This window comes from Triticum urartu, chromosome 4 (assembly GCF_003073215.2).
Source record: "Triticum urartu cultivar G1812 chromosome 4, Tu2.1, whole genome shotgun sequence".
NCBI classification, from domain to species: domain Eukaryota; kingdom Viridiplantae; phylum Streptophyta; class Magnoliopsida; order Poales; family Poaceae; genus Triticum; species Triticum urartu.
Window position 1 is genome coordinate 37,609,578 of NC_053025.1, and position 22,371 is coordinate 37,631,948.

A 22,371-nucleotide genomic window follows, 5' to 3' on the forward strand; every position below is an offset into this window, starting at 1 on the left:
TGTCATCTTTCCTAATGTGTTACTCTTTTCTTTTGAACTTAGTACTCTAGATGCATGCTGGATAGCGGTCGATGTGTGGAGTAATAGTAGTAGATGCAGAATCATTTCGGTCTACTTGACACGGACATGATGCCTATGTTCATGATCATGCCTAGATATCATCATAACTACGCGCTTTTCTATCAATTGCTCGACAGTAATTTGTTCACCCACCGTAATATATGCTATCTTGAGAGAAGCCACTAGTGAAACCTATGGCCCCCGGGTCTACTTTACATCATATTATTTTCCCGTCAACTAGCTATTTCTATCGCCGTTTATTTTGCAATCTTTACTTTTCCATCTATACAACAAAAATACCAAAAATATTTATCTTATTATCTCTATCAGATCTCACTTTCGTAAGTGACCGTGAAGGGATTGACAACCCCTTTATCACGTTGGTTGCGAGGTTCTTGTTTGTTTGTGCAGGTACTAGGTGACTTGCGTGTAGTCTCCTACTGTATTGATACCTTGGTTCTCAAAAACTGAGGGAAATACTTACGCTACTTTGTTGCATCACCCTTTCCTCTTCAAGGGAAAACCAACGCATGCTCAAGAGGTAGCACTAAACAGCATGGCATTTCATAATTCACATGTATAATGCCTTTGCAACAAGATATCATTGCATAATTCACATATATAATGTCTTGCAACAAGATGGCAATGCATAATTCACATATATGGTAATTAGACACTAAACATGTGGCATTCACACAAAGCATGTCTAAACTAATCAAATGACATAGCAATGCAGGACACCATATGCACGATATCAACAACATAACCCTGCCAAGTTAGAGCATACATCTCGGGGGGAATAGGACTGGTCATCTATCTATGAATCCTCCTCTGAGGAGCTATCCGTAACCAGCGAGATATGTGCTTCATCAGATAGCATAGTCTGCTCTGAAGACCTTGTTTTCACTCCAGAATTTTCCATCACCGTGTCAAATGGCTGATGCACACGAATAGTAGTTGAATGTACTAACATTGTTGACAAATGTAATACGTAACCAAAAAAAGGATGGCCTGATATAATTCACATATAAGATAACTGGCTAAGCAGGATGGCATTGCAAAATTCACATATATGATGCCTGGCTAAACAAGATGGTGTTGCATAATTCACATAAACGATGAATATACTAAACAGATGGCATTCGCACAAAGCATGTCTAAACTAAGTAGATGACATATTTGATGTATAAAGTAAGCAATGCAAGGCACCATATTCATGATATAACCAACATCAGCATGTCAAGTTAGAGCGAAGACCTCAGGGGGTAAATAGGAGTGGTCTTCTCCTTCTGAATCCCCCTCAGAACAGATATCTTCCTCTCGATTACAATCTGAAATGGGTGGAGGGGGGCTGCCTTTGCGCCTACCATGGAGCGACGTCTGCATGAAATTTTATTGCCATGCAAGGCTCGTCTCTTTTGCTCTACATGTTCAGCTCAATTGTGTACAATAATTGACATGCGTAGGAATAAAACATAGTGAGATTATGTAAGGAGTGCATGCAGAAATCCAGAGTGATGGTAGCAACCTGTGGATAGACCCAAAACCAATAATAGCAGGCAGATAATGGCTTCAGTTAAAAAATACAGATAATGGCTTCTTTACTGTTTGTTTCCCACCCAACATGAAACTCATAGTAGACACCGGATTAACCAGATAGTAGATAGATACTATTGATAGCGGCCCCGATATGTGCCCCACAACCATTTAAAAACTCAAGTTTGACAATTAGTTTGGAGCTGACTCAGAGTCTAATCAGTGAACAGGACAATAAAGTAGCATGTAATATTAAGCGATGCATAACGTAAGCAGACATGAAAGAGTGCGACCTCTCTTGCGGACCCGTGTAGTCCTCGAGGTCATATGCTCGGTTGATGATGGTAATGCAGTTGTCATGGCTGCCCGCGGCGGGGAAGAATATCTGAGACGGTGAAAGACAGTCTGGAGGCTGGATCCCTGCTGTGTTGGACCCTTCTGTCGTTGGAGCAGCTGAGCTGGGGTGGACGACGGTGCAACAGGAGCGGGACAAACCTCACAAGGTTTTCTTTGACAAATATCTGTAAGAGAAGTAATTCTGTAAGGGCTCATTTGAATTGGAGGATTGTAACAATGCATGGATAGGAAATACACAGTAATAGGATAGGAATGCACGTGCAAAATAGAGAATTTAAAAACACAGGATTTCTGCCAATCTGGGTGTTTGGTTCACTAGAATTGGAAGATTACAGGATGCAAAGAAGAATGGTGAGATGAAGTCAAACCACAAGAAAATGTACAGTTATAATGCTATTATGCTACTATCTCTTAGTCTTGTGCTTCATGAATAGGAATTTGAAAAGGAGGACAAGTGGATATTGAAATTCCTACGGTTTTTCTTTCAAGGAGACACTAAAGGGAAAAATCCTACAATTTTCCTTTGCTCCATTCCTTTGAACCAAATGCATGAATAGTAGTACCATAAGAAACTTTCCAATTCCTATGGTTTTCCTTCACTTTTCCTTTCAAGCACTGGCGATTCTAGTAGGCAGGCTTGAGCAAGGAAAATCCTACACTCAAAAAATGTTTTCTGCTACTTCTACTACTTTGGACCCAGGCCACTGCCCTACTAGCTCAACTCCCAGGCCCATCGACAAATGCACTGCTCAAATACGCAGAGATAAATAATGATGGCGTTCAAGAAAGTCCATCACAAATAGCTAAGTTTCCTGGTACCTCACTGCTTGTCATATAGTAGGATAAAATAATCGTATTTCACGTTACTACGTGTGCTCAGTGGATAATATATATAACATGTAGAGTAAAAAAGAGATGCAACAAGTGCACAACCTCTTTGGCGAAGCCATGTCGATCTCAGCGTGATGGGGTGGTCGGTGAGATGCTCCAGCTGACTTGGTTGTCGGAGGAGGGGAAGAAGATCTTAGGCGTCTAGAGATGGAGCCTGGCATAATGCTCCGCTGTGATGGAGGGTTTATTCGTTGGAGCAGCTCCGGTGAGTTGTACGACACCGAGGCTGAAGCAGGACAAGAGAAACAACGTTAATCTAAGTGGAATTGTAATAGCATCTCCAATAGATGACATAAAATACGTAACCACAAAGTGCTAGATGTAAAATACATCAGCCGCTCATCTCTGAACTTAACTGTCAAAACTGAATTTAATTGTCGAAACTGAACTTAACTGTCGAAACTGAATTTTGCTGTCAAAACTGAATTTTACTATCGAAATAGAATGCACTAGTAGCAGAAAAGCAGTAGCGGCAGCTCGTGCGAGATCCGGAGCAGCTGGTCGTGTAGCAGCATCAGTCGACTGACACCACCGGCCAAACACCCCCCCCCCCCCGCCCGCCCCAAAACCACTCCTCACCGCCGGTCCGCCGCCGCCCCGTCCATCCCTCTAGGCCCCCCGTGCCGAGCTTTTCTTCGGCAATCCCCACGCCACCGCCCCACCGCCACCGGCGACCACCGTCCCCACCCTAAACCCTAAGATAGATAGTGGGGTACCACTCCGGTGAGCCCCCCTCCCCGCTGCGGCTGGTTCTTCCTTAACTCCGTCGAGCCCCCCACCCCCTGAAAATCGACTGACCCAAAAGTTGATTCAGTCGACTGAAGTGTAGCCAAATCGGAGCAGCATCGCAAGTAAGAGCAAGAGCGAGAGCAGCATCGCGAGGAAGAGCAAGAGCAATAGCAAGAGCAGACCAGGCAGGGGACCGAGAGCAAGAGCAGAGCAGCAGCGCGAGCGAGAGCTAAAGCAGCAGCAGCTCCTATTGATGTGGACGTCGCCGCCGAGGGAGCGATGCCGTGGAGGAAGTGGCCGGTGACGCCGCTGTGGATGGAGCCGCGCCATGTCGGCTCAGGACCGAGCGCCAGGCAGCACCGTGAGATCGAATCAAGAAGAAAATGCGGGATTAGTGTACAACCTCTTTGGTGGCGCCGATTAGGTCTCAGCTTCATCTAAGGAAACGGTTATGATGATGCTCTTCCGATGGTGCGGGTGAAGACGGCAGTGTGGGAATGGAGGTAGCGCGAAAGACGAGGGGAATGTCAGGGCAGCTCCTTAGAGGTGGAGGACGGGGTGGTTGAACCGGCACGACGAGATCGATGATGGATCCTCATCCGGTACGGTGGATGAGGGACGTCGAGGTGTTGTTGTGTACGACGTCGTCGGGGAAGAGGCTCTGGCTGGGTGGCGGATGCAGGAGGGTGTGGGGCTTCGCGGGTTTTCACGGCCTCAGTGTACGAATGGGTGGGCTGATGGGATGGGAGTGGGGAACCATGGCTTAGGGACACACCTGTCCAAAATGTGGGGTAAGTTACGGAAGTACCCCGCCGATTTATGCTAGGCGGTTCTTTCGGTTCAGGGGTATCACGGGCATTTCGTGTGTCGGGATTTCGCAGGAGGTGGAAGTTTTCGGGCGCGTTGTAATTTTGGGATAGCAAGGTGCGGGTTGAGATGCAGGGAGTTTTCGAAGCACAACGAGACAAAGATATATCTTAAATATTTCGGGGTAACAAGGCGCGGGTTGAAATTTCCGGACAAGCCTAACATGTACTGTACCAAATCAATTCGCACTTCCGTCGACGAAAAAACAAAAAGAAACCAATTCGCACCACACAAGAGAGTCTAATCCCATGTACTGTATCAAATCAATTCGCACTACAAATGTCATTCAAAACTTTGAGTTCATGTTATGTTCAATTAAAATATTTTGCTACGTGTATAATGCATGCAAGCTGCTACTCAAATGAACGCTTTAGTGCATTCCAAACGTATATATTACTGCTTCAATATGAACTAAATTTGAATTCATTTCTCTATTTGAATAAGATCTGCAATAATGATTGTTGTGAAGTCAAACCATTTGAATTCGTTTCTCTATTTTAATAAGATCTACAATCATCATTATTGTCAAGTTAAACCATCGTTTGTGTATTATCTTCAACAGCACACCACATGATTACTGTCGAGTTAGATATGAACTATGTGTACTATATGAACTCGAACTCGATTTTTTGAATCCACTTTATGTTGATTTCAAATCACAGTACATTTCAAGCTCTAGCTAGATCTTCATAATCTAAACCATGTCTCATATGTATAATGTGTTTACACATAATGTATGGTGCCCCGCCCCCTACTCCTACAAGTATTTAGATGTGAGTTGCAAACGCCACACATTACCACAAATTCAAATAAAATGTGAGATTGTTTGATATATAGTATTGTTTAGATTGTTCGATACTTAGTTGTAAGCTGCAAACGCCACACATTATCACAAATTCAAATAAAATGTGAGATTGTTCGATGTATAGTATGGTTTAGATTGTTCGACATTTAGTTGTGAGTTGCAAACGCCATGCATTATCATGTTATGGTATAACATGTGCAAAACCACATCACGCGTATCACCGCTATATTCATGCATGCATATGTTTATAACACTATGATCACCTATTCAAATATATGAATCCACTTTCATATCAAATTATCATCTTTGTTAGTCTCTTACACCCACACAATCCTCTAACCTTTGTAGCTAGCACTAACTTTCTCTCGTGCATGCACACGCCCTCCTCGCCCTCCCCTCCCTCAGCATTCTATCCATCGTGCACATTCGTTTTTTTTTCTTTAGGTCGTTCTCCCACAGTCTCCACAACTCCTTTCTGACACACACCGATCGATAAACCTCTCCAGCGATGTCTGCCTACAACATACACACGCACCTTCCATATCCTCCTTTCTATGTCCATGCATCGTGTCTCTCATATGGTCCCACACACATGTAAACTCTCGCCCCTCTTTTCATCGATCTCACAATCGCACGCTCCTCCCCCTATCTAGCTAGTAGCTCGACCTCTCGCACCACCTCCTAACTCCATTCTCTCTGTCTATCCATCTCGCTGGGCCTTATTTGCCTCTAACAAATGGATGTACACCGACCGATCTCCCGCTATACATATAGCTAGCTAGGTCCTTATAACTCGTTTTCCCCATGCGTCGATCGATCTACCTCATTAGTTATGTCTCTCCCTTCCTTCGATAAACAACAATTGATCTACAGATCTAGTTAGGTTTGCTTACCAAACACATGGTTCCCTGATACGTCTCCAACGTATCTATAATTTTTGATTGCTCCATGCTATATTATCTACTATTTTGGACATTATTGGGCTTTATTATCCACTTTTATATTATTTTTGGGACTAACCTATTAACCGGAGGCCCAGCCCAGAATTGCTGTTTTTGCCTGTTTTAGGGTTTCGAAGAAAAGTAATATCAAACGGAGTCCAAACGGAATGAAACCTTCGGGAACGTGATTTTCTCATTGAATACAACTCAGGAGACTTGGACCCTATGTCAAGACACGTATCAGGAGGTCACGAGGTAGGGGGGCACGCCTACCCCCCCCCCCCCGGCGCACCCTCCACCCTCGTGGGCCCCTTGTTGCTCCACCAACGTACTTCTTCCTCCTATATATACCCACGTACCCCCAAACGATCAGATACAGAGCCAAAACCCTAATTCCACCGCAGCAACTTTCTGTATCCACGAGATCCTATCTCGGGGCCTGTTCCAGAGCTCCGCCGGAGGGGGCATCGATCACGGAGGGCTTCTACATCAACACCATAGCCCTTCCGATGAAGTGTGAGTAGTTTACCTCAGACCTACGGGTCCATAGTTAGTAGCTAGATGGCTTCTTCTCTCTTTTTGGATCACAATACAATGTTCTCCCCCTCTCTTGTGGAGATCTATTCGATGTAATCTTCTTTTTGCGGTGTGTTTGTTGAGACCGATGAATTGTGGGTTTATGATCAAGTCTATCTATGAATAATATTCGAATCTTCTTTGAATTCTTTTATGTATGATTGGTTATCTTTGCAAGTCTCTTCGAATTATCAGTTTGGTTTGGCCTACTAGATTGATCTTTCTTGCAATGCGAGAAGTGCTTAGCTTTGGGTTCAATCTTGCGGTGTCCTTTCCTGGTGATAGTAAGGGCAGCAAGGCACGTATTGTATTGTTGCCATCAAGGATAACAAGATGGGGTTTTCTTCATATTGCATGAGTCTATCCCTCTACATCATGTCATCTTGCTTAAGGCGTTACTCTGTTTTTACTTAATACTCTAGATGCATGCTGGATAGCGGTCGATGAGTGGAGTAATAGTAGTAGATGCAGGCAGGAGTCGGTCTACTTGTCTCAGACGTGATGCCTATATACATGATCATACCTAGATATTCTCATAACTATGCTCAATTCTGTCAATTGCTCAACAGTAATTTGTTCACCCACCCTAGAATACTTATGCTCTCGAGAGAAGCCACTAGTGAAACCTATGGCCCCCAGGTCTATCTTTATCATATCAATCTACTACTACTTAGTTATTTACTTAGTTATTTACTTAGTTATTTACTTTGCCTTTACTTTACTTTGCATCTTTATCATAAAAATACCAAAAATATTATCTTATCATATCTATCAGATCTCACTCTCGTAAGTGGCCTTATAGGGATTGACAACCCCTATTTGCGTTGGTTGCGAGGATTTATTTGTTTTGTGCAGCTATGAGGGACTCGCGCGTAGCCTCCTACTGGATTGATACCTTGGTTCTCAAAAACTGAGGGAAATACTTACGCTGCTTTGCTGCATCATCCCTTCCTCTTCGGGGAAAACCAACACAGTGCTAAAAGAGGTAGCAAGAAGGATTTCTGGCGCCGTTGCCGGGGAGGTCTACGCAAAAGTCAACATACCAAGTACCCATCACATACCCTTATCTCCCGCATTACATTATTTGTCATTTGCCTCTCGTTTTCCTCCCCCCCCCCACTTCACCCTTGTCATTTTATTCGCCCTCTCTCTCCCTATCCTCCCTCTATTTGCCTCCTTTTGTTCGCTTGCTTTTTGTTTGCTTGTGTGTTAGTTTGCTTGCTTGTCGTTATGGCTAGTCCCTTATCTTCTCCGTTGTCTCCCAAGAATGAAATTCTAAATTTTAAGCAAAGGGAGGGTGAAAATCTAAAAGATGCTTGGTATAGAATTTGCAATGCTCAAAATAAATCTACTAGGAAGCAATCTACTACCATTCTCCTTCGCAATTTTTATGTAGGCATTACTCCTTGGCACCGTTATGTTCTTGATACTATTACCGGAGGGAACTTTTTGGGTAGCCATACTTTTGATTCTTATAATGCTATGTTAGATTTATTTGGCTCACCCCCTCTCTTGGTTAATGGAACTATGCAAAGGCTTGAGATTATTGAAAATAAGGTTGCTACCGTAGAATTGATTGAAAATTTGGATAAAAATATGCACAACTGAATCTCTCAATATGGATCTAAAGTAGGAGTTACTTTGAAAGATATTAAAGAAAAGGAACCCATAGTTAATGAGAAAATAAATCACGATTCCGTTAGGATCGATAAACTTGAGAATATTATTTCCAACTTGGGAACCGCTTTTTCTTCCGTAAAGAACACTCCGAGTCCTTCCACTAAAATTGCCAAACTTATGTACGTTCCTAAAAATAAGGGTGAATCATCTAGTAAGGAAAATGCGGATCTCAAATCTATAAGTGTTCATCCCAATCTTTTTGCTATCATTAAGGAACCATTTGTTACAAATGAATTTTTTGATCTTGTGCCTAAAAGCTTGATAATTAATAAAAAGAAAGAAATTCCTAAAGATGGTAGATGCCTCATTGAAGAATTGACTACCAAAGATGAAAATACCTAGATCTATTCTTGCTTGTTATGCCTAGCTAGGGGCGTTAAACGATAGCGCTTGTTGGGAGGCAACCCAATTTTATTTTTATTCCTTGCTTTTTTCTCCTGTTTAGTAATAAATAAATTATCTAGCCTCTGTTTTAGTTGTGTTTTTTGTGTTTAATTAGTGTTTGTGCCAAGTAGAACCGTTGGGAAGACTTGGGGAAAGTAGTAGTAGTAGTAGTAGTAGTAGTAGTAGTAGTAGTAGTAGTAGTAGTAGTAGTAGTAGTAGTAGTAGTAGTAGTAGTAGTAGTAGTAGTAGTAGTAGTAGTAGGAGTAGCAGTAGTAGTAGCAGTAAGAGTAGTAGTAGTAGCAGTAGCAGTATCAGTAAGAGTAGTAGTAGTAGTAGTACGTACTGTATGAGGAAGAAGGCAACAAGATGTATGTTTTGCATGACAGTCTCTCTTACAGGACATGCTAGACCTAGTGGACCTCATTGTTGCAATGGGACTACTCCCTATCATAGATGGCATGATTCACAGTGGTGGGCAGTGGGCATGATTCGGAGTTGCTTAGTCTTAAACCCCATGAAGAAGTCCCATCAAAAGGAATAGCCATCCTCTACATGTGCTCCTATGTAAAATGAGTAAATGAGACAAACAAAGAAGGAGACAAAGTAAAAAAAAATCACCAGCCTTAGATCCAGCCTATTGTATTAGTGAATTATATTTCTACGTCATGATTGACATGGCTATATTATTAACCATGCTACAGAGGTAGAAGCGGATTTTTATTTATTCGCGGAGGTAGAAGCGGATGGATATTCTACGAGGAATGAAATGATGGCTGCTTCCTTGGTCAAACATAGAGAAAGATGGGCCTCATTATTTCACTACCTATACTATTTGCCCATATATAGTAACCACGTGGTATTACAGTAGTGGGCTATACTTTTAATAACCATGCTCGAAGAGAAGAGGTGCACGCACCCACGCACGTAGTGTACTAGTAGCACTCTTTGCGCCTTTTGCGTCCTCCCCAACCACACACGTGACACGGTGGAGCTCATTTCTGTAAGATGATGCAGCCCATGTGATAATTTGACGCGTGAACGGTGCCGCGTCATTTATAAATAAAGGTTTTTTTTTCTTCAGTGCCACATACACAATATAAATAGGTTCATATGGAGAGAAAAGGAAACCGCTCCACTATATATATAGCCAGGACGAGCCTACACAGTTGCTTGTTGGGGTTGCTCTCTTCACACTCTCTCGCACAAAACGACTGTGGCCACATCTCTAACATCCTGGCGGATCACGCCCGCCAGGGGAAGGGTGGATGCTTAGTGTAGATGCGGTCGCCGTCGCCGAGGGCGAAAACCCACTGTCGGCACGTCCCGGTCAGGGGTCCCCGTTGTTTTCTCTCACAAAGCCGGTGAGGTTGCCTTCGTCCCTTGCTCAATGCCGCGACATGGGAAGTTGCCGCCTCCCGCCACCCTCCTCTAGTTTGAGCTACGTCCCGACATCCCTCAGGTACAACTTCCTTTACAACCGGCTTGCACCACTACTCCAGCTGCCCACATCACTCCATGTGGATATTTCTCTACTTCTTTGCCCCGCACATACCTCTACTGGCTTCTACGTACTGTATTTGTGATGATTTCATGTCTCATCAACTAGTCCCAGTAATCTTATTGTAATCACGCTTCTTCAATTTCTTTGCCACAGGGGTGCTCATCTCGATTTTGGTGAAACTGCACAAAATGATCATCAAACTTCATTTCTTCGGAAGCTCCAACATTGCCAGCAAATTAAAGCCTGGTTAGGGTTTACGGTTCAAGGGCTAGGGACTGCATGGATCTTTTTTTCTTTAGTTGTCTCTGTTCCAAAATAAGTGTCAACTTTAGTAGTAGTACAACTTTGACTAAAGTTTGCATAAAGTTGAGACGCTTATTTTGGAATGGAGGGAGCACATATTAACTATGATCTGTCAATCATTGAGATGCAATAGCATACATGTTAATCTCCTTTGTATTTGATGAAATGTTGCAACGGGCAACCTTGGACGCAAGATATATGAAACAGAAGCTGGAAACTTCATAGCATTGTACAAATTTATCTCGTTGAGAAATTACAGTACGTACTATACTAGTACAGTACGATGTAAAGAGTTAGGTGTCGCACGGTGTCCAGAAAATATGGTGATAGTGTGAGATGGGCCATGTAATCACTGAGCCTGCGTGTTTCACTACTTTCGCACTTCTCCGCTATAAGAATGGAGAAAATTGTAATCTAGTAGTACCTCCTTTCGTCGAAAGCATGGGACATCTAGCAGACGTACCACCTCGGTAATAATGACTAATGAGCCCTCAAATCACATAGATCCAGCAGTAAGTTGGATGGACGAAGCAACCATCACTCTTGAATCCGCTTCTCCCTTCAACGCAGGCGCCAGTGAGAGGTCACGTCCGCTCTGCCCGGTCATGAATGCGACACCGATTCTTTGGAGAGGCGCTGGTCGTTTCAGGCGGGAAGTGCGTGCGGGCGATGGAGGGGCTTTGGGTGGGCTAGGCTGGTCAGGAGCGGGCGTGGCAGCTGTCCAACTGTCCCGACCGGACGCCTGGAAACGAGAGGATGCATCGACTCTCGCGGCTAAATCGTACACTACACATCATCTCTCTGTAGGAGTAGGTCGATGTGTCGCTCTCTCTAACACACACATGTTGTTAAACACACACGCGCGCGTGCCAAGGTAAAACGAGTCTATATCTCAATTAATGAAGACTTGCATGTTACCATCCATATGTTACTATCCACTATGAAGGTAGTAACATAGACTAGTAACATACGCATGTTACTAGTCCAAGTTACTCACCACTATGACCAGCCTAGCAATGTAACCAAACGCTCCTTACTCTGCCTTGTTATCTCCCCCAAAAACCCAATGCATGGAGCGCAACTACACGTTGATTAATCAAAAATCAAAGTCGGCTTGCATGTGAGTTAATACGTGGCCCTGCATGGTAGCTAAAATGACATCTCTTAGTTGTTGTGACTCATTGTTGCGTTTAGAGACATAAATCAGGGCTTTGATTGGAGGAAGGACCGGTCAAGTTTCTCATTCTCCTCCAATCTGCTTGCACCTTGGTCCCGCTGCACCTTCTAACATGACTTATTACACCTAGACGGAGGGAGTAGTACGAGATACGGTGGCACACTGACTTAGGTCGAATACAAGTGCCCAAAATTGTGTGCATGTTATAATAAGGATTCACTTAAAATAGTACGTGAGCGAACAGAGGGATGCTACCTCTTCAACACTGTGTTGGTTTTCCCTTGAAGAGGAAAGTGTGATGCAGCAAACTAGCGTAAGTATTTCCCTCAGTTTTTGAGAACCAAGGTATCAATCCAGTAGGAGTCCACACATGAGTCCCTCGCACCTACACAAACAAATAAAATCCTCGCAACCAACGCAATAAAGGGGTAGTCAATCCCTTCACGGTTACTTACGAAAGTGAGATCTGATAGATATGATAAGATAATATTTTTGGTATTTTTATGATAAAGATGCAAAGTAAAGAAAGCAAAATAAACAGTGCCAGAAATAGCTTGTTGACGGGAGATTAATATGATGGAAAATAGACCCGAGGGCCATAGGTTTCACTAGTGGCTTCTCTCGAGAGCATAAGTATTACGGCGGGTAAACAAATTACTGTTGAGCAATTGACAGAATTGAGCATAGTTATGAGGATATCTAGGCATGATCATGTATATAGGCATCACGTCTGAGACAAGTAGACCGACTCCTGCCTGCATCTACTACTATTACTCCACACATCGACCGCTATCCAGCATGCATCTAGAGTATTAAGTTCAAAAGAATAGAGTAATGCTTTAAGTAAGATGGCATGATGTAGAGGGATAAACTCATGCAATATGATATAAACCCCATCTTGTTATCCTCGATAGCAATAATACAATACGTGCCTTGCTGCCCCTACTGTCACTGGGAAAGGACACCGCAAGATTGAACCCAAAGCTAAGCACTTCTCCCAGTGCAAGAAAGATCAATCTAGTAGGCCAAACCAAACTGATAATTCGAAGAGACTTGCAAAGATAACCAATCATACATAAAAGAATTCAGAGAAGATTCAAATATTGTTCATAGATAAACTTGATCATAAACCCACAATTCATCGTCTCAACAAACACACCGTAAAAGAAGATTACATCGAATAGATCTCCACGAGAATCGTGGAGAAATTTGTATTGAGATCCAAAGAGAGAGAAGAAGCCATCTAGCTAATAACTATGGACCCGAAGGTCTGAGGTAAACTACTCACACATCATCGGAGAGGCTATGGTGTTGATGTAGAAGCCCTCCGTGATCGATGCCCCCTCCGGTGGAGCTCCGGAAAAGGCCCCAAGATGGGATCTCACGGGTACAGAAGGTTGCGGTGGTGGAATTAGGTTTTTGGCTCCGTATCTGGTAGTTTGGGGGTACGTAGGTATATATAGGAGGAAGAAGTACGTCGGTGGAGCAACGTGGGCCCCACAAGGGTGGAGGGCGCGCCTGGGGGGTAGGCGCGTGTGACGCCCACGCAAACGTGTACGATCAAGATCAGGGACTCACGGGAAGATATCACAACACAACTCTACAAATAAAATAAGTCATACAAGCATCATATTACAAGCCAGGGGCCTCGAGGGCTCGAATACAAGAGCTCGATCATAGACGAGTTAGCGGAAGCAACAATATCTGAGTACAGACATAAGTTAATCAAGTTTGCCTTAAGAAGGCTAGCACAAACTGGGATACAGATCGAAAGAGGCGCAGGCCTCCTGCCTGGGATCCTCCTAACTACTCCTGGTCGTCGTCAGCGGGCATCACGTAGTAGTAGGCACCTCCGGTGTAGTAGGAGTCGTCGTCGACGGTGGCGTCTGGCTCCTGGGCTCCAACATCTGGTTGCGACAACCAGGTAAAAGGGATAGGGGAAAAGAGGGAGAAAGCAACCGTGAGTACTCATCCAAAGTACTCGCAAGCAAGGAGCTATACTACATATGTATGCAATGGTATCAAATGGAATAAGGGTATCATATGTGGACTGAACTGCAGAAAGCCGGAATAAGAGGGGGATAGCTAGTCCTTTCGAAGACTACGCTTCTGGCAGCCTCCGTCTTGCAGCATGTAGAAGAGAGTAGACTGAAGTCCTCCAAGTAACATCGCATAGCATAACCCTAACCCGAATCCTCCCCTCGTCGCCCTGTGAAGAGAGCGATCACGTTGTATCTGGCACTTGGAAGGGTGTGTTTTTATTAAGTATCCGGTTCTAGTTGTCATAGGTCAAGGTACAAACTCCAAGTCGTCCTGAACCGAAGATCAACGGCTATTTCGAATAGATTAACTTCCCCTGCAGGGGTGCAACCACATAACCCAACACGCTCGATCCCATTTGGCCGGACACACTTTCCTGGGTCATGCCCCGGCCTCGGAAGATCAACACGTCGCAGCCCCACCTAGACCAACAGAGAGGTCAGCACGCCGGTCTAAACCTAAGCGCCCAGGGGTCTGGGCCCATCGCCCTTAGCACACCTGCACGTTGCGTGGGCGGCCGGAAGCAGACCTAGCCTAGTGGCGTTCCAGTCCAATCCAGCGCGCGCCGCTCCGTCGCTGACGTCAAGAAGGCTTCGGCTGATACCACGACATCGAGTGCCCATAACTGTCCCCGCGTAGATGGTTAGTGCGTATAGACCAAATGGCCAGACTCAGATCAAATACCCAGATCTCGTTAAGCGTGTTAAGTATCCGCGAACGCCGACCAGGGCCAGGCCCACCTCTCTCCTAGGTGGTCGGAACCTGCCCTGTCGCTCCGCCTCAAAGATCCACACAGAGGGCCGTTGGGACAAAGGTCCTTTCAGCCCCCAATCCGTGAATCACTCGCGGGTGCTCCACAAGCCGACCCGTCTTTAGTCACCACATGTATCCTGTAGAAGTATATAGTAATATACCCGTGATCACCTCCCGAGTGATCACGGCCCAGAGTATAGCATGCAGACGGACAAGAGGTAGGGCCACTGATGGAAACTAGCATCCTATACTAAGCATGTAGATGCAGGTAAAGGTAACAACAGTAGTAGCAAGGACAGGCTATGCATCAGGATAGGAATAACGGAAAGCAGTAACATGCTACACTACTCTAATGCAAGCAGTATAGAGAAGAGTAGGCGATATCTGGTGATCAAAGGGGGGGCTTGCCGGGTTGCTCAGACAAGGAGGGGTCGTCGATGTAGTCGATCACAGGGGTACCGGCATCGGTCTCATGGTCTACTGGAAAGAAGTAACGAGGGGGAACACAATAAATAACAGAGCAATCCAAATGTAACAAAAAGCAAGAAGCAGCAATACGTTGTGCTAGAGGTGACCTAACGTAGGGATAGGTGGTACCGGCGAAGGGGGGAAACATCCGGGAAAGTATCCCGTGTTTTGCGTTTTCGGACAGATGAACCGGAGGTGAAAGTGTAGGTTCACTATGCTAGGGAACGCGTGGTGGACGAACGGGCTGCGTATCCGAATTCGTCTCGTCGTTCTGAGAAACTTTCATGTAGAAAGTATTTTCGTCTGAGTTACGGTTTATTTTATATGATTTTTTAAAAAGGTTTAAACAAATTCTGGAAATTTCTGGATTTAATGTAATTCGAAATATCAAAAGACAAACTGCTATGGGTACACATGAGTGTACCCAGCAATGTGTATATACATTGACATGTGGGGCCAGGGGCTGGGTTGACCCAGTCAACATTTTGACTAGTCCAAAGTGAATAGTGTATGTGGGGCCCTTTGTCATTGATAGAGTTTAACTAAACACGATTAGTTAGGTTAATAAGTGATTAGGTTAATTTAACGGACTTAATTAAGTTAATTAACAGGATTAATTGAGTAAATTAATTAATTAATTAGTTTTTTTATATATTTATTATTATTATTATTTTAACGTCCTGGGGCGTGGGCCCCCCATGTCATAGACTCAGGGGGCACAGCGGGCGTTGGGCACGGGCGCCGCGGAGCGAGGCAACCGGGGCTACGGCGGGGCACCGGCCAGGGCGATGGCGCGGTGGCCGGCAGGGTGGCCGCGGGGCGGATGCGGGTCGCCGCCGGCAAGGTCAGGCGGACCGGAGCAAGCAGCAGGCCGTGGGCACTGGCGCAGGAGCCGAACGGTGGGCGAGTCAAGTCGGCGGGCGTCGGCGGCAGGCATCGGCGGCCCGGGGCTGGAGCGGCAAGGCGAGGACGACGAGGGTGGCTGCAGGGACCGGGGAGCGAGGCCATGCGCTGGGCGCGGCCGACGAACGGCGGCAGCAGCGCAGGCGTGCGACACGCAGTGGTTGGGAGGTGCAGGCGCGGCCGGGATGGCCCCGGGTCGCGGTGAGCGCGGCGGGCGCAGGGAGAGGGAGGGGGCGTGCTCACATCGAGGAGCAGGGACAGGGCAGCGGGAGTCGTTGGGGAGGACGGGGACGACGTGCGCGACAGAGTCGAGGCAGGGCGGGGCTCCGGCGAGGTGGCGGGGGTTGGCGATGGGGACGTGCGCCGGGGCGGCTACGGGATCGGGCCCCTCCCCGATCTAGAGTGTGGGGGCACCGGGAAGGAGGGTTGAGGAGGCGGGCGCTGGGCGGCGGCGGCGATGGTGAACGGCGGCGCCGCCAACGGGGACGGCCCGATCCGATCTGGATCGGGTGAGAGGGAGAGACGAGGGAGTGTGGGAGGGTGGCTGCGGTCGTGGGTAGTGGGGGGGAGTGGGGCGACGGCTAGGGTTTCGGTTGGGTGGGGGGTTAACAGAGTGTGTGGGGGGGCCGGCTGGGCCGTGGGGTGGGCCGGCCTGGTGGGCGGCCTGGTCGGCCAGCTGGGCCGTTTGGCCCGGGGGGCCTCTTTTTTTTTATTAGTTTTCTGTTTTTGTTCTTTTTTTTTTATTTATCTTTTCTGTTTTCTTTTAGCTCCTAATTATTTTAATTTCTTTAAAATACCAAGTTAGCACCTAAATTAGTATCATCAAAATAGGCCACTGCCAAACCTAGTTGGACCCAAAATAAATTAGTTTAATATATATTTTTTTATTTTTCAAAAGCAATTAAATTATTATTTTAGCCACTGTTTTTAAATAGTTTAGGGCATTTAAACACTTTGTAAAAGGTTGGTTCCACCACCAAAACTAGTTAGGGATTATTTGCCACATGATGAACATTTTAGTTTTGATATTTGAAAACTTTTGTTGTTTGCTTGATTTTGACTTTGAATTTGAATCGGTTTCGAACTAACGCGGGATTAGCGACAATAATCGAAGTGACGTGGCATCATTAGCAGAGGTTACTGTAGCTTAATTATCTGGGCGTCACAATTCTCCTCCACTACAAGAAATCTCGTCCCGAGATTTAAGAGGTGTAATAAGGGGGAAAGGTCTGGTTACGAAATCCTAACGAATCTTCTCGGTCTTGGTTGCTCTCCTCGAGGTGGTCGATCCATAGCGCTGACGTCTTCATTCCTTTGCTTCAGGTCATCACGATGAACTTGCCGTCCTTCCTTCAGGATCTCCACCGTACTTACGAAAGGGTGAGAAGGGAAAACCCTATAGGACGGATTCTAACAAGATCGAGCATCAGACGGTTAACTCAGGGGGAGAAGCATAAGTATCTCTCGAATTGAAACTTAAGAAGATGTCGAGAGTAAGCAAGAAGGTACTATGAGAAGTTTCAAACGGATAGGCAAGCGTTCGATGCCTAATCAGAAGGTGAGAGGGGTTCAGAGCAACGAGAATAAGAATTGCGTTTGATACCCGAATAGATCACTTGGGACGGTGGCCCGTGAATTACATACGAGGCCACGCGCGAGGAATAACTTTGGAAACCGGGGGTGTACAGGAGAGTCAGGTTTCGATCCTGTGGAACTATGGGTTATGGGCCCACCATGTGGTTAAAAGTAGGAAGGCCGTTGGCATCTTACTCGGTCATGATAGCAAGACATGTCAGAGGGTAGCCTGTCAGTTAAGTTGGCAACAACGTTGGTACCAAGGGCGACGGACGAAGAGAACCATTTTCCTGCTCGTTGAACGAGGCGGACTAGTAGGCAAAGTTCTCGTCCATCGGTAGTTACCGGAATGACATCAACAAAAGTAACAGGGTCTTTCTGACAGAATCGTGCACCGAGTTGGTTACATAAGCAGGGAATTGTTACTGCTTAGATCATATTGGTCGCAAGAAGGGTTAAAGAAAATAATGGAAAGGAAAATGTGTTTAAACACATATATCGGGGGTATATCCTTCCCAAGGACAAGCAGAGCATGATATCCAAGACAGGATATAAAGTAGAAAACCTTTTAGGTAAGGGGGGAGGAATCTCATGACATTACCCATACAACGGTGTTAGGATAAATGATAAATAAAATTTAGCATCGTGCTTCAAATGTTCCTGTTGAAAATCAGAGTACCATTGACATGCTTCGAGATAGCATTGACAAGGTCATCAGGTGAAGATCAGACTTTGGAAACACAAAGGATCCATCAGGAATAACTTGTAGAATAAGTCTTACCATTTCCTCATGGAAGACTAGATAACCTTGCTAAAAGTAAACTATAACAATAGGTCCTCCGGCCAGGCGTGCTAGGCATGACTTCACCTTACCGGGTCATATAACGACCAATGTTATAACTCTTGGAAATATGTTCCAACCATCATATCTGACCGAGATTCAGATCTGATTGGGGTCGGGATAACTCGGACTCAGGATGCCTGAGAAGAAAGGTGCAACACAAATTGTCGAGACGACATTGTAAGATTCTCGGGAATTGAACTGTGGAAGCAAGTTCCGAATCATGAGTTCATTATTAAATCAAGGATAGAATGAGGAGGTGGCTGATGGAATCAGCGAACAAGGAGATAACATTTGTCAGATCAAATGATATAAGGAAGTATGCTCACAGAAAACATACACAATTAAACATTGGTTGAAAGGTGCGCCTAAAATATGGGTTGGGTTGCACGACCAATGTCAGAATGGTGATTCAATAATCAATAGTCTAAGAACGAACGGCCGACCATTAACTTCAAAGCAATAGGGTTGCTAGAAGTGCAGAATCCAAACAACACCGTTCACTTGTTGGTACCCCGGTTGGAATCAACATGAGGACCAAGAAAGAATGGTGATGGTGAGAAGTATCACGATACCAAGAATTCTTAAGAGGTGGTGAAATTCTCACAACATTCTTGACATAAAAGATGGTAATACTCCAAGGTAAAGGAGAACAAATGCTGGATAGCAAGGATCTCAAGGTATAACACAAAGCACGAATAAGTTTGTGTTGAACGGGAGGCAATAAGGTGGTCGGTGATAACACAAACCATTGAGGGGCGAGGATGGTATTTCTCATCAAGAATTCGATATATATATCTTGGGAGAGCTCAGGATGTTGATGATGACCACGACACATTTGTCGAGAGATTTCATGAAGATGTAATCAATCGGTGATGACACCTAGTCAAACGAATGATAAACGGAAGGTTATTGGAACCATGGTTACGACACAAACTCGAAATTAAGCTTGCGGTTCAAGGTGAAATGATATGATGAGGAAATTCGACGTAAGCTTAGCTCATCGTCGAGAATTGTGCTCCGTGAAGAAGGACCAAGTAGCACAGTTAAAATTTAGCACCATGATGATATAGCCGATCAGGCTAGGAATGACTTAAGTGATTATTAACTCGTAAGCAACAACAATTATTTAAGAGTTATTGAACCAGAGTGCGGAATCGATTCACTTATTGGTGTCCTCGGTTGACGACAACCCAGAACCCGGGAAAATTGGAATCGGTGAGAAATAATAGTTGATGAAGAACCCATAAGAAGTTATGCAGTTCTATGATATTCTTGAGATACCAGAGTTTAATACACGACGGTAGATCAAAGTAAAGGTTGGTCGGGTGCAATGATCTGTAGAAGATAATTACTTAAACTTGTCCGTGAAATGGTATTTAAAGGAGAACATGGTCGGAAACACTATTGCAAAAGGCTAGACCCCGGATATAAGATGAACTTATACCAAAGGAATAATTTAATTTAAGAGAAGCTTTAATGATAAGATCTACATCGTGTCCATGGGCATGAACACAAAGTTCAAGGTCGACTCCCACTTCTCCAATGCATAACCTTTCATTCACTTCTCACTTTCGAAGAAGTTGTAGTGTTGAAATTTTATTTGGCAAATTACCAGAAGTGTATGACTCGTGAAAACTTTCGAGTTCACACAGTTTAGATAAGGCATATGTTCAACCCATATGGGCTTCTTAGAAACATATACCACAAGTTTCAAGAGTAAATATCACAAGCTCGAAAGTAGAGCAAGGTTGAGAAAGTAGATGATACCATTTACTAAAGGCATTATGTATCCGAGGGAAGGCTCACAAGGTTATTGAATATGAAGGACGCCGTCGGATAAAGTCCATGAAAGGATCTGCCGGTCCATAACAGAGCTGACGTGAGCATCGGCACACAACCAGAGGAAGTAACAATGCAAAGGCATTGGATTATGGAAACAACTGACTAATCCAGAGCTCAAATGCAAAGGAATTATGATTTTCAAATCAAGGGATCAGAAGCAATGTTCTGATTAGGGATGGATAAGTTGAATAGCCTTAAGGGTACGATCGATGGTCAATTGATTGGTCGAGATCCAGCTCATGTTTAAACTGGCGTCTGAGCTGGAAGGAAGAATTCTACGATCTGATTGAGGTTTGCGAGCATTCGCAACAAATCAAATCAAGTGACTCGAAATGATAGTGACAGAGGATGTCAACGGAGATTACTAGAAGTATGGAATTAACCATAATGCAGGAAGACAAGGAAATCAAGAGCAATGGGCTGCTGAGGATTTTCAGAAATTCAATTGGTATTTCGAGGACTTATGTGAAACACATGAACGACTGGGGATGAGCGGATACTCGGTAAGAGCGAGGAATTATCCGTAGGGGTATTCAGGTGGCGAGGAACTGCAAGTCAGTAGGCACAAAATATTCTCAGAACAATACAGAGAATTTTCGGTGTATCTTGTAATAACAAGATCAATGGGATTCAAAAGGGCAAGTGGATGTAGTTATCCTTAATGATATAATAGTGGTAGGGAATTTACAAAGGCGACGGGCACAAAGTCTTGAAAGAGTAGCAGAGAGTAACTACGAAATCTTCTGGTGCAGCAGGCGATCATCTGGCCTGAATGGGGCTCTTCGGGAGGAAGTATTTTCAAGAACCTAAAGTTAGACTTTAGCAAAATCATTTAACCCGAATAGAAGAGAGATCAGAGTCCCAGAGTATAGACAAGGAATAAAATATCCTAATACCACCCAATTGGCGACGTGGGCCCGTAAGCCACATAGCCAATGTTAGTAAAAGTTTTCAATGTCTAGACTCAACTTCGGCCAAGGAGTTGGATGGGGGATTCCTACAGGCAGTCGGCTCTGATACCAACTTGTGACGCCCCTGATTCAATCGTACACTAATCATACACGCAAACGTGTACGATCAAGATCAGGGACTCACGGGAAGATATCACAACACAACTCTACAAATAAAATAAGTCATACAAGCATCATATTACAAGCCAGGGGCCTCGAGGGCTCGAATACAAGAGCTCGATCATAGACGAGTCAGCGGAAGCAACAATATCTGAGTACAGACATAAGTTAATCAAGTTTGCCTTAAGAAGGCTAGCACAAACTGGGATACAGATCGAAAGAGGCGCAGGCCTCCTGCCTGGGATCCTCCTAACTACTCCTGGTCGTCGTCAGCGGGCATCACGTAGTAGTAGGCACCTCCGGTGTAGTAGGAGTCGTCGTCGACGGTGGCGTCTGGCTCCTGGGCTCCAACATCTGGTTGCGACAACCAGGTAAAAGGGATAGGGGAAAAGAGGGAGAAAGCAACCGTGAGTACTCATCCAAAGTACTCGCAAGCAAGGAGCTATACTACATATGTATGCAATGGTATCAAATGGAATAAGGGTATCATATGTGGACTGAACTGCAGAAAGCCGGAATAAGAGGGGGATAGCTAGTCCTTTCGAAGACTACGCTTCTGGCAGCCTCCGTCTTGCAGCATGTAGAAGAGAGTAGACTGAAGTCCTCCAAGTAACATCGCATAGCATAACCCTAACCGCTGATCCTCCCCTCGTCGCCCTGTGAGAGAGCAATCACCGGTTGTATCTGGCACTTGGAAGGGTGTGTTTTATTAAGTATCCGGTTCTAGTTGTCATAAGGTCAAGGTACAACTCCAAGTCGTCCTGTTACCGAAGATCACGGCTATTCGAATAGATTAACTTCCCTGCAGGGGTGCACCACATAACCCAACACGCTCGATCCCATTTGGCCGGACACACTTTCCTGGGTCATGCCCGGCCTTGGAAGATCAACACGTCGCAGCCCCACCTAGACCAACAGAGAGGTCAGCACGCCGGTCTAAACCTAAGCGCCCAGGGGTCTGGGCCCATCGCCCTTAGCACACCTGCACGTTGCGTGGGCGGCCGGAAGCAGACCTAGCCTAGTGGCGTTCCAGTCCAATCCAGCGCGCGCCGCTCCGTCGCTGACGTCA